We start from the raw sequence: 13,955 nt of genomic DNA, 5'->3' as shown, positions 1-13,955 counted from the left end.
AAATTACTTAACTTCGATCCTTTAATTTTGTCGGCAGGTGGGCGCCCCGGGGTAAATTTTTGTGTGCGAACTTTCCGCGGGCGAAAATCTGAAAAACGGACACAGGAGTTCAGAACGATGAGAAAAAGTCGTGCGCACAGACGGTTTTGGGAACGTAGCTTGTTTGGTGACATGAATAGCTACCGGGCCCGGCGGAGGTGCCCCAGGGGCCAATTTTTGTGCACGAATTTTTCGGCGGCCGAAAATCTGAAAACGTACCCAGGGGTTCAGAACAATGAGAAAAATTCGTGCGCGTAGATGGTTTTGGAACGGAGCTCGTTTGTGCCCCAAATGGCTATCGGGCCCGCGGGTGCCCTGGGACCAATTTTTTGTGTGTGAATTTTTCGGTGGGCGAAAATCTGAAAACGGGCCCAGGGGTTCAGAACGATGAGAAAAATCGTGCACAAATTGTTTTGGAAACGGAGCTCGTTTTGTGCCACAAATGGCTATCGGGCCGGTGGGGGTGCCCCGGGGTCCAATTTTTGTACGAAAACTTCGCCCTCTACGATCAGAATAAGGTAAAGCTTGAAGATAAATTTTGCGAGGGTGAAAATCTGAAACAGACCCAAGGATTCAGAACGACGAGAAAGTGGTGCGCGCAGATGTTTTGGGAAAGAACTCGTTTGGTGCCCCAAATGGCTATCGGGCCCGACGAGGTGCCCCGTGGCCTCATTTTTGTGCGCGAACTTTCCGGCGGGCGAAAATCGAAAAACGGATCCAGGGGTTCAGAACGATGAGAAAAGCCGTACGCGTAAACACTTTGGTAACGGAGCTCGTTTGGTGCTCCAAATGGCCATCGGGCTCAGCGGGGGGCCTCGGGGCCCAACTTTATTCTGCGTAAACATTCCGGCAGGCGAAAATCTGAAAATGGACCCAGGGCTTCAGAACGATGAGAAAAAGTCGTACGCACAGACGGTTTTGGGAACGGAGCTCGTTTGTACCACAAATGGCTATCGGGCCCAGAGGGGGTGCCCTAGGGTTTGTTCGCAAAATTTCCGGCAATGCGAAAATTTGAAACGGACCCCGTGGTTCAGAACGATGAAAAAAAGTCGTTCACGCAAATGGTTTTAGGAACGGAGCTCATTTGGTGCCTCAAATGGCTATCGGGCCCGATGGGGGTGCCCCGAGGCCAAATTTTTGTGCGCGAACTTTCCGACGGACAAAATAATGAAAATGGACCCAGGGGTTCAGAACTATGAGAAAAAGCTGTGCACGTAGATGGTTTGGGAACCGAGCTCGTTTATTGTCCCAAATAGATATCGGGCTCTGCGGAGTGCCCCGGGGCCTAATTTCTGTGTGCAAACTTTCCTGCGGGCAAAAATCTGAAAACGAACCCATGGGTTCAGAACGATGACAAGAAGTTGTGCGGGCGGATGGTTTTGTGAACGGAGCTTGTTTGGTGCCCAAACTGGCTATCGGGCCCGGCGGGGGTCCCGGGGCCCAATTTCTGTTGGTGAACTTTCGGCGGGCGAAAATCTGAAAACGAACCCAGGGGTTCAGAACGATGAGAAAAAGTCGTGCGCGAAGACGGTTTTAAAAAGAAGCTCGTTTTGGTGTCCCAAATGACTATCGGGCCCGGTGGGGGTGCCCGGGGCCCAATTTCTGGGCACAAACTTTCCCGCAGGCGAAAATCTGAAAAAACGGACCCAGGGTTTAAAACGATGAGAAAGAGTCCTGCGCGCAGACGCTTTTGGGAACAGAGCTCGTTTGGTGCCCAAATGGCTATCGGGCCCGACAGGGGTGCCCCGGGGCCTAATTTTGTGCGCGATCTTTCCGGCGGGCGAAAATCTAAAACGAATCCAGGGGTTCAAAACGATGAGAAAAAGTTGTGCATGCAGACGGTTTTAGGAACGAATCTCATTTGGTGCCCAAAATAGCTATCGGGCCCCGGCGGGGGTGCTCAAGAGTCCAATTTTTTGTGCGCAAACTTTTCGGGGGCGAAAATCTGAAAACAGACCTAGGGTTCAAAACAATAAGAAGAAGTCATGCACGCAGATGGTTTTGGGAATAGAGTACGTTTGGTGCCAAATGGTTATCGGGCCCGCGGGGGTTCCCAGGGTCCCAATTTTTTGTGTGCGAACTTTCCGGTGGGCGAAAATCTGAAAAACGAACCCAGGGGTTAGAACGAATGAAAAAAGCAGTTCCCCGACAATTTTAGAAACGGACCTCGTTTGGTGCCCCAAAGCAGTTTCCCCGACAATTTTAGGAACGGACCTCGTTTGGTGCCCCAAAAGCAGTTCCCCGACAATTTTAGAAACGGACCTCGTTTGGTGTCCCGGGCCAAATTTTTTTGCGCAAACTTTCCGGCGGCAAAATTTTGAAAATGGACCCAGGGTTTCAGAAAGATGATAAAAAAGTCGTGCGGGTAGGTTTTAAGAACGGAACTCGTTTGGTGTCCCAAATGTCTATCGGGCCCGAAGGGGTGCCCCGGGCCCAATTTTTGTGCGCGAACTTTTCGGTGGGCGAAAATCTGAAAACGGACCCAGGGGTTCAGAACGATGAGAAGAACGTGCGAGCAGATGGTTTTGGGAACAGAGTTCGTTTGGTGCCAAATGGGCTATCAGGCTCGGCAGGAGTTCCCTGGGGCTCAATTTTTATGCGCGAGCTTTCCGGCGGGTGAAAAATCTGAAAACGAACCCAGTGGTTCAGAACGATTAGAAAAAGTCGTGCGCCGACAATTTTGGGAACGGAGCTCGTTTGATGCCCCAAATGGGCTATCGACCAGGCGGGGGTGCCTCGAGGCCCAATTTTTTTGCGCGAACTTTCCGGTCGGTGAAAAACCTGAAAATGGACCCAGGGGTAAGGAGGAGAAGTAGTGGCTGCGGCGCGTCAAGGCACTTCTTTGACGGTCCCGTCCGCCGCCTGCCGGCCCGCTCTGAAGAATTCATGGGCCGGCGAGCCTCCAGGACAAGGGGGCGGAACGATGAGAAAAGCCGTGTGCGCAGATGATTTAGGAACAGAGCTTGTTTGGTTCCGATATGGCTATCGAACCCGGCGGGGTGCCCTGGGACCAAATTTCTGATCGCGAACTTTCCAGTGTGCGAAAATTGAAAATGAACTCAGGGGTTCAAAACGATGAGAGAACGTCTTACGCGCAGACGATTTTCAGAATGGAGCTCGTTTGGTGCCCCAAATGGCTATCGGGCCCGGCAGGGGTGCCCCAGGCCCAATTTTTGTGCACGAACTTTCCGGCGCGAAAATCTGAAAAACGTACCAAGGGTTCAGAACGATGAGAAAAAGCCGTGAGAGTGGACGGTTTTGGGAACGAAGTCGTTTGTGTCCCAAATGGCTATAGGGCCGGCAGGGTGCCCCGAGGCCCAATTTTTGTGCGCGAACATTTCAGCGAGCAAAAATCTGAAAACGGACCCAGGGGTACAGAACGATGAGAAAAAATTGTGCGCACAGAGTGTTTTGGGAATGGAGCTCGTTTTGTGCCCCAAATGGCTATCAGGCTCGGCGGGGGTGCCCCGGGGCCCAATTTTTGTGCACGAACTTTCCGGCGAGCAGAAAATCTGAAAATGGATCTAGGGGTTCAGAACATGAGAAAAAAGCTGTGCGCCAACAATTTTGGGAACAGAGCTCATTTGGTGCCCCAAATGGCTATGGGCCCGACGGGGGTGCCTCGGGGCCCAATTTTTTCGCACGAACTTTCCGTCAGGCGAAAAATGTGAAAACGGACCCAGGAGTTCAGAACGATGAGAAAAATCGTGTGTGCAAACGGTTTTAGGAACAGAGCTTGTTTGGTGCCCTAAATGGCTTATCGGACCCAACGGGATGCCCTGGGACAAATTCTGTCGAAACTTTCCAGCGTGCGAAAATCTGAAAAAGAACTCAGGGTTCAGAACGATGAGAGAAAATCGTGCGCGCATACGATTTGGAGACAGAGCTCGTTTGGTGCCCCAAATGGCTATCGAGCCGCAGGGGTGCCTGGGGCCCAATTTTTGTACGCGAACTTTCCGGCGAGCGAAAATCTGAAAACGAACACAGGCATTCAAAACAATTGATAAAAGTTGTGCAGGTAGACGATTTTAGAGAACGGAGCTCGTTTGGTGTCCCAAATGGCTATCGGGCTCGGCGGGGAGCCTCCGAGACCCAAATTTTGTGCGCGAACTTTTCGGCGAGCAAAAATCTAAAAATGGACCCAGGGTTCAGAACGAATGAGAAAAGCCGTGCGCACAGACGGTTTTGGACAGTAGCTCGTTTGGTGCCCCAAACGGCTTATCGGGACGACGGGAGTGCCCGGATATGGTTAGGAACACAATTCCGTGAGCTTACAGATGATGCAGACAAGGAAACCGTCATAAGATATGCGCGAGCATATATATTACAAATGATGGGTAGAAGTTTGTTTTCCGACAAATCAAGTCATTTTGTTTACTTGATGTTCTTGCCACTATTAGCAAACCTCTATGATGTGGGGCGATATTTGTAAGGTGGAGCATGTTTGGTATGGTTGTATAGACAACTATACAAAGCAACAAGACCTGAGGTTCGAGAGATAGCTAGACCTCTCATACTTTTGCAACTATGGGCTTGGGAGCGATTTCCAGCAATGGCTTCACAGCTACAATATGTTAATGATGCTCAGTTAGCTGGACGAGGCTTCTCATATGTTTTCACATTGGTGAGTGGCATCTTCCTGACAGGGTGATGAGACAATTCGGTTTAGACCGTGATAGACAGCGATATACTAATATCTATGTCTATCATGACACGAATAGACTACTATATATTGTCTCTATCGTAGATGGAAAGTGAAATTTTACTATATTTGTAAATATTTTGATAAAACAATCTTTTTTATTTAAAATTTTATTTTTCAAATATTTCTCTATATGCTTTATAAGTTAAAAATTGGGTTGACATTTTTTTTAATTTTATGTATATTATCTTAGACAAATTACTTGGAAAAAAACGGAATTATTCTATTTTAAATAATCTCCATAAATATTTTAATTTATATTATTTGTTTATATATTTATTTAGATAACTCTCTAATGGTTTATCATAAATTTTGAATTGAATGTTACTTAATATGAATAATATATATCAACGCATTTAAAATTTTATTTTATTTTACAACTATGATATTTCTAATTATGTAAATACATTCATCAATTTTTAGTTATTAGTTATGTATTTTTTTTTTATAAAAAATTTCAGATTTAAAAGTTAAAATTTAAATTTTGTGGACAATAACTCCCTAAAATTTAAAAAGTTAGGTTCTAATAAGTTCTTGTCTCTAGTAAATTACTAAATTTTAACAATTTTAATATATTCATCAATTTTTAATTATGTATTTTTTTAAAAAAAAATTCAGTTATATATGAGACATATTCATTTTTGGGATGTTTTTAAATATAGAAAAATAAACTAAAATATTTTCAAATATAGAAAAATTTTAGAACTATCAATAATAGAAGCTGATAGACACTGATAGACTTCTATCAGTATCTATCAGTAATATTGATAAACATCAATAGAAGTTTATCAGTGTCTATCAGTGTCTACTATTGATAGTTCTAGAATTTTGCTATATATTATAAATATTTTCAACAGTTTTACCACTTGAAATAATTTCCCTTCATTTTCTTGAAATAATGATTTCTTTAGACATAAAATTTAATTTTGTCTAATTGAACACCCTGCTTTTAATTTTATATCGAATAGGATATGTAGATTTTAAAAAAATTTGAATAAGTTTGGACCTTTTAAAAGAAAATTAAATTAACATTATCAAATATGTCAAAGATCTATTGGATACAAATTTGAAAACTCAAGAATTTTTTAAATACAAAATTGTAAATTCAAATACAAAATTGTAAATTCAAGCATCTATTCAATAATTATTAAAGTTCAACGACTATATAAATATATATCTAAAAGTCAATGACTAAATTTGTAGTTTAACTTTATATGAATTTGTGCCCCTTCAATAAATTTTTTTGGATCTGTCACTACATTAAGACAAAGGGTCAGAGTATGTTAGAAGTAGAAAAAATAATTTACCTTTTGTGGAGTTATAGTATCATATTTATAGAGAGGTGAACCCTAGGGTTCCTAATCCAAAAAGGACTTGGAGATTTCTATTCGAGTTAACTATGGGAGCTAAGACTGCGACCCAAAGGAAATGGGCTTCGTTAAGGAAAGAAAGCGGTTGAGGTGGAAACCTTGTGTCGCTTGACTTGGAGTGGCATCGGCCGCGGCCTCCGAGGGCGAGGTTGGCACCTTGGGCCACTCGCCCAATTTTCTCGCTTCTCCTAGTCTCTTCTTCATTTGGCCCGTTTCTCATACTCCTTTGGACCTTATGTGACTACTGTTATACCAATCCTACCCCTAACATTCTACTCTTTTGCACGATAGATTTTCTTTATGTTTCTCTATACTTTTTTTTTTCAACTTTCTTGTACTTTGTTATGTTTGTAAGTTCCACCGGACCATCTTTCTTTCTTTTGCACTGAAATCACACCTTTTTATTGTTCCAACTATCGTTTTAATTTTTATTTTTTTTATAAACATATTTGTCTATGCTCATCTTTGTGCATCATAAATTGTCCATGTTGGGGTTGATGCCCTAAATCTCGTAGATAATTTGTAATTGTATTGTACACACATTTTATTTATGTAACAAAATATTTGATGTTTTATTTCAAAATTAGTTGCATTAACCACAAATCAATAAACTAACATCTAGGATTATCTTGTAGCTTAAACATGTATGTAGAGACATACGGGTGGATAATGTTTAAGTGATAACCTAAATGGTCTGTAGTAGATGGATAAGACTGGTAACCTATCCTGGTAACACTACGAGTATGGTCCACTTTGTAGGGTGTTACAATTGTTTAAAGTGCTACAAATGATCAGATTCTGATCATTCATGAGGAGACATGTGAGCGAGGATATTCTATACAAAGAAGTTTGTATAAGACCAGACCACGAAGTGAGTCTCATTTACACAATCCATTCATAATAAAGCCTTACATTCACCAGGCTAACCATAAGTAACATGACCTGAATTCTGAGTTAGTTGTGAACTCTTGCCTATGAAGGTGGTCCTTTGATTTATGTGGGTGAGAGCGGCCAAATCACGATTAAACAAACATGCCATTTGTGAGGATTCGTTTGATTGGGAGCTGAGAACACAGCTGCACACAAGAAGAAATTCACTCTTTCCCAATTGTCGGGGCAAGTAGATAAATTGTTCCTTAAGGGCGTGATTTCCGAGGCTTGAACAATGAGGTGTCACATCCTCTTCTGGCTCAAGAGGGATATGATCATAGTTGGACTATGATTTATTGTTCATTAGAGGGATCAATAGTACTTAAGTGTGTTATATGTAACTATAGGGGCAAAACGGCAATTAGCCCAGCTGTACTTATGAACAGTTTGTGAATGATCTTTGTACTATTGATTGGTTATATCCAATAGACACAGAATATATATGTAGTGCGAGATTGGTCTTTAGTGAGTGCCCGACAGTTTAACAGATGGCTGAGTAATTTAACTTAAAGAGTTTAATTTAATTAATTATTGAAGTCCCCTCGGTAGCTCATAGAATTAAATGAGAGAACCAGTTTTTTGGATTAATTTGAATTGTTCAAATTGATTGAGGGAAATTAATTTATATATGATATAATTAATTAAATTTTTAATTATATGTGATTATATTCTATAATGCATTTGTAACATTTATATTATTAATATTATGAGAGGAAATAAATATTGAATATGATTTAAATATCAATATATTTTGGGGAAAATTGGGAATTTTTATAATTAAATTTAACGTAAATATGACTTATATTAAAAGTCTTTGGTGAGAGATATTATGAACTATAGGATGATTGTATTTGATATATAATAAAAACTATATGTGCATATATTGATATAATATATATTATGTATGTGTATATATGTATAATAAATTAGTTATTAGATATATATATATATATATATGTAATATTAACTAATTTAAATTGATTTTTATTCAATGTGTTTTGAATGATTGGGAGGGAAATAACTTTCCTCCCCAATAATCTCTCAACCCACATATTGTGTGGGGAGTTATTAACTTATTCATCTTCTTCCGGTAAAAGGGGTTGGAAAAATACAATTTTTTTTAGTGTGCTTTACAGAAGAGTTCTGTGAGTTTTTCTGCTTCTTCCTCCCCACTTCCTCTCAATATCAATCCTCCCTTCCCTCTCGACCAAAATCATCAAAGTCCACACCCCCTAAATTCTCACTAGAGAATACCGAGGTCATAAATTGGTGGTGTCCAATTGGCCTTTTTTTTTTTTGTTTTCGTTTGTGATTTGCACGGAGAAGGATTTATGAAGTTTTGACTCTTCAAAGGTAAGGGTTTCTAAAACCCGAATTTAATTCTTCTTTATTTCATCTTTAGCATGCTGTATGATTTTTGTTAATTTAAATCGTATGATCTGTCTTTTATTCTCTGTAAAATTTATATTCTGTAAAATGAAAATTTTGGGATGATCCTTTGCTTCCGCTCAAAGGCCCTTCACAAGGTTCCTTCAATTGGTATCGGAGCCTTAAGGTTTTGATCCTAATTTTCCCTAATTTTTAGAATTTAATTTTACTTTATCGTGGATTTTGCATTCTATAAGTTTCATGTGGTGATTGTTTAAGAATGTATGGTTTAGAATTATTGGATGTTTTTCGGGATTGGTCATTATTTACTGCTTTCATTTACATTTTGGTATGCAAAGGCCCATAGCATAATCTTTTTCTATAGAGTCTCTATTTTATTGTCCTTGAGTTGTTCAAGGCTTTCTCGACGCGGATCTGGAGAAAACAGGACCTTTTTCGGTGGAGATTCGATGGAAATCGCCACTGTGCAGTCGGTATTGTATTGCAACGTTGCAATGCTAGATGAAGAACAACGTTGTGTTCTTTCCGTAGCATTGCATACGCTGTTGGATGTTGGAAAGAACCAACAATTTCTGGGGTTCCCGGGTTTTGGGGGGGGTTTATGGCTCACTAGTTCAAACTGCAAGTACATTCAGTTCGAGCAAGTTCGAGTTTCAAATTTGATGGTTGGTTGGTCCAAACGAATTTGAGCGTTTAAGGTCTTGGTCTCAACTTGATATTTAGAACCGGTCTCATATTCTATATTCTTGTAATAGTTAGTAGTTGGTTAACTAAATTAATATAAGTGTTTTATTAATTTAATTAATTATTTAGTGTCCAGTCCCGGTCCAATAATTTTTGTTTATTAATTATACATGTGGTATATGTTTTAGTTCTATATATATGTTATATAGTATGCCATATAGTATAGAACGTCACCATAGGTTATGTATTTAATTTCATGCATAATTTTATATTATAAATGTTATAATATATGTATATATATGATTTAAATTATATAGCATGCTTATGCATCATATAGTATAAATGTTATAATATATGCATGTATGCATTAATAGCATATCCATGCATCATTTATATTATAAATGTTATAATATATAGTTGAATATATGTACGTATGTATGACATTGTATGTTTTATTACTTTATCATATAAATGTTATATATATTAGTAATGAAATGAAATTGCATGAAGCAAGACACTACTTTATGTTAATTTATAAATGTTATAATTTACTAAACTATGTCAAGGCATGTGATATGTGGTTTTAATTTATTTCATTTGTTTATAATCATTATAACTAGATGAAATTAGAATTAAAATCAATAATTAAGAGTTGCATGCAAACCTTAGGTTAATAATCATTTTTTAAAATTACTTTAAAATATGATTCACATAGATCTAAGATCATGTTTCTAATGAGGTTAGAAATCTTAGTTTAATCATTTAATCGATTTAATAGGATTAAATTGATCTTAAAAGATTAACAATGTAATAAATGTATTTATAAGGGACCTTTTGTCAAGGCGACTTCTGTCTAGGCTGGGGTATTTAAGTTGACGGAAACGTAATACCTCTACTTGGGAACTTACCTAGAAAGATGAATTAAATAGATTTGTTACATGCATGCAAGTTTGATTAATGTTTATTAAAGAGTTTAATAGACATTAATAAATATTGTTTAACTACCCAAAGTTAATGTTGTTTTTGGGCAAATTAAATAATCACTTAGATAAAATCAGTAGCCAAAATTTCCCAAGTTAATTAAAACACTCAGAGGGAGGAAAATGGAGTATATGATACTTCATTTTTATCCTCTTCACGTTTCTCCTTAAAATTCACACCGTGAGGTCTATACTCGACTTCGAGGCACCATGGGTGTCCCTCTACAGATGGCATTTGTATAGATCAATATCAAAGTGAATGAAGAGAGTATTTATAGTGAAGTAAAGTTTCGTGCACGGCCTCGTGGCATCGTGGGTGTCCCTCTAAAGGATGACATTTTTGCATGACACTTTATTTAATCTCTAGAAATGGATAAGGTTTCTTTAGTTTCATGTCCCATTCGGTTTTTCCCTATAGTTGGCTCATTGAGGTGGAACTCTTGAACCTAAAATGAGGGGTTACACTTACAAGAATTATTAAGCAAGTTAACAAATTCTGGACTGAACAATGATGACTGTTAGTTACAGTGAGAAGGTGTTTTTTTTGTCTAATGGTTGAAAATGTCTCATTTCAGTGAAGGAGCACTTGATCACCCTACGGTGACTTTTGTCCTGCCTCACTAAAACATCATTGCAACATATATTTCACTTGGGGTACATTAGACTATTTTGTTAAAATTGATTGGTTATCTTGTTCTTGTTGGTTTAATGCAAATAAACTAATAATAAATAATTTGTATGATTTCAATAAATCTTATTTCACTATGACTTCCGCGACATTAAATCTGCCCGCCACTGAAAAATTAAGGGGCAAAAGTTACATTTCATGGAAAAATACGATCAACATAATTCTAATAATCGATGACATTCGTTTTATCCTGATGGATGACTGTCTTCCCAATCCAACTCCAAATGCTGCTCCAAATGTTCAAGAAGCATACGAGCATTGGACACGGGCAAACAAAAAGGCCCGAGCATATATCTTGGTTTGCCTTTCTGAAGTCTTGGCCAAGAAGCATGAGCTCATGCTCACAGCTTGTGAGATCATGGAGTCCCTGAAGGGAATGTTTAGACAATCGTCTGTTCAACTTAGGCATGAAGCTCTCAAATACATCTTCAATGCCCATATGCAAGAAGAGTCATCTATTTGAGAACATGTTCTCAACATGATGGTCCACTTCAACGTGGCGAAGATGAATGGATCTGTCATCGATGAAGCTAGCCAGGTTAGCTTCATTTTGGAATCTTTACCTGAAAGTTTACTTCAGTTTCATAGCAATATTGTTTTGATCAGGACCGACTACAAACCAACCACCCTCCTCAACGAGCTATAGACCTTCTAGTCTTTGATGAAAAGTAAGGGATAGAAGGGTGAAGCAAATGTTGCTTCATCTTTAAGAAGTTCCATAGAGGTTCAATCTCTGAAATAAAGTTTGTACCTTCTTCCTCCGACACTAAAATGTGGAAGAAGAAAAAAGGTGAAAAGGAGAAAGCTAACCCACCAGCAGCTGCTCAAAAGAAAGCCAAGGCTGAAAAGAGAATTTATTTCCATTGCAACCAATATAGACATTGAAAAAGGAACTGTCCCAAGCACTTGGCAGAAAAGAAGAAGGCCAAGTAAGGTAAATATGATTTGCTTGTATTGGAAACATGTTTAGTAGAGAATGATGATTTTTCTTGGACTATAGATTCTAGTGCCATTAACCAAGTTTGTTCTTCATTTCACGGAATTAGTTCCTAGCGGCAACTTGATGCTGGTGAGATGACAATGCGAGTTGGAACTGGGCACATTGTCTCGGTTGTGGCAGTGAGAGGTTTCCATTTGACTTTACAGAATAAATTCATTTTATTAGAAAATGTATATGTAGTTCTTGCTTTAAAAAGGAATGTAATTTTTGTAAAGTGTTTGCTTGAACAATCACACTGTATCAACTTTATTGTAAATAAAGTGTTTATTTTCAAGGTGTTGATATTTGTATTCCGAAACTGGAAAACATCCTTTATGTGCTAAGATTGTAGCAATTAGGGCACTCCATAACACTGAAATGTTTAAACTGTGGTAACTCAACATAAAAGATTTAAAATTTCTCCTAAAGAAAATATCCAACTTTGACACCTAAGACTAGGATACTTTAATCTCAATAGGATTGAGAGATTGGTAAAGAATGGACTTCGAAGCGAGTTAGAAGAAAATTCTTTACCTGTGTGTGAGTCATGCCTTGAAGGAAAAATGACTAAAAGACCATTTACTAGAAAAGGTCACAAAGCCAAAGAACCTCTAGAGTTGACACATTCAGACCTCTGGTCCAATGAATGTAAAAGCTAGAGGAAGTTATGAATATTTAATCACTTTAATGATGATTATTAAAGATATGAGTACGTTTATTTAATGCAACATAAGTCTGAATCTTTTGAAAAATTCAAAGAATTCAAGGCCGAAGTTGAAAATGTATTAAGTAAAACAACAAAGACATTTCAATCTGATTGAGGTGGAGAGTTTATGGATCTGACATTCCAAAACTATTTGATAGAATATGGAATTGTATCCCAACTCTCAGCACCTAGTAAATCTCAGTAGAATGGTGTATCAGAAAGGTGAAATCGAATCTTGTCGGACATGGTTCGGTCTATGATGAGTTACACTTCCTTACTTGACTCGTTTTGGGGTTATGCAGTGGAGATTGCAACGTATATTTTGAATGTGTTCCATCCAAGAGTGTTACCAGAACACCTTTGGAGTTATGGAATGGTAGTAAAGCCAGTTTACGTCATTTTAGAATCTGAGGTTGCCCAACACATGTGCTTGAGGCTAATCCTAAGAAACTGGAATCTCGTTCAAAATTATGGCTATTTGTAGGCTATCCTAAAGGAATGAGAGGTGCTTACTTCTTTGACCCAAAAGAAAACAAAGTGTTTGTATTGACAAATGCTACTTTTCTTGAAGAAGACCACATAAGGGAGCACAAGCCCCGCAGTAAGATTGTGTTGAATGAACTCTCCAAAGAAACTACTAAACCTTCAACAAGAGTTGTTGAAGTTGGATCATCTAGTAGGTCAAGTCCACCTGAAGTGTTGAGGGAACCTCAACGCAGTGGGAGGGTTGCGAATCCACCTGTTCGTTACATGGATTTAACTGAAATCCTTGCTATAGTAGCTGATAAAGATGTTAAGGATTCATTATCTTACAAGAAGGCAATGGAGGATATTGACAAAGATGAGTGGATCAAAGCTATGGATCTCGAAATGGAGTCAATGTATTTCAATTTAGTATGGGATCTTGTAGTTCTACCTGATGGGGTAAAACCTATAGGTTGCAAATGGATCTACAAGATAAAATCGGTTGTTGATGAGAAAGTACAAACCTTTAAGGCTGGACTAGTGGCAAAGGGTTATACCTAGGTTAAGGGAGTCAAATATGAGGAGACTTTTTCACCTGTATCTATGTTAAAGTCTATGTGGATCCTCCTGTCCATTGCCTCATATTATGACTACGAGATTTGGCAGATGGATGTCAAGACTACCTTTCTAAATGAAAATCTTGAGGAAACCATTTATATGAAGCAGTCCGAGGGATTCATAACCCAAGGTCAAGAGCAAAAGGTTTGAAGGCTTAATCGGTCTATTTATGGACTGAAGCAAGCTTCTCGATCTTGGAACATAAGGTTTGATACTACGATCAAATCTTATGGCTTTGATCAAAATATTAATGAGCCTTGTGTATACAAGAAGATCATCAACAGTTCAATAGCTTTCTTAGTGTTATATGTAGACGATATCATACTCATTGGGAATGACGTAGGTCTACTGACTGAAGTTAAGAACTTGCTTGCAATCCAATTCCAAATGAAAGATTTGGGAGAG

Source organism: Benincasa hispida, chromosome 6 (assembly GCF_009727055.1).
Source record: "Benincasa hispida cultivar B227 chromosome 6, ASM972705v1, whole genome shotgun sequence".
In the NCBI taxonomy this organism is placed as follows: domain Eukaryota; kingdom Viridiplantae; phylum Streptophyta; class Magnoliopsida; order Cucurbitales; family Cucurbitaceae; genus Benincasa; species Benincasa hispida.
The sequence above is the reverse complement of the archived record's forward strand: the minus strand, read 5'-3'. Positions refer to the sequence as shown.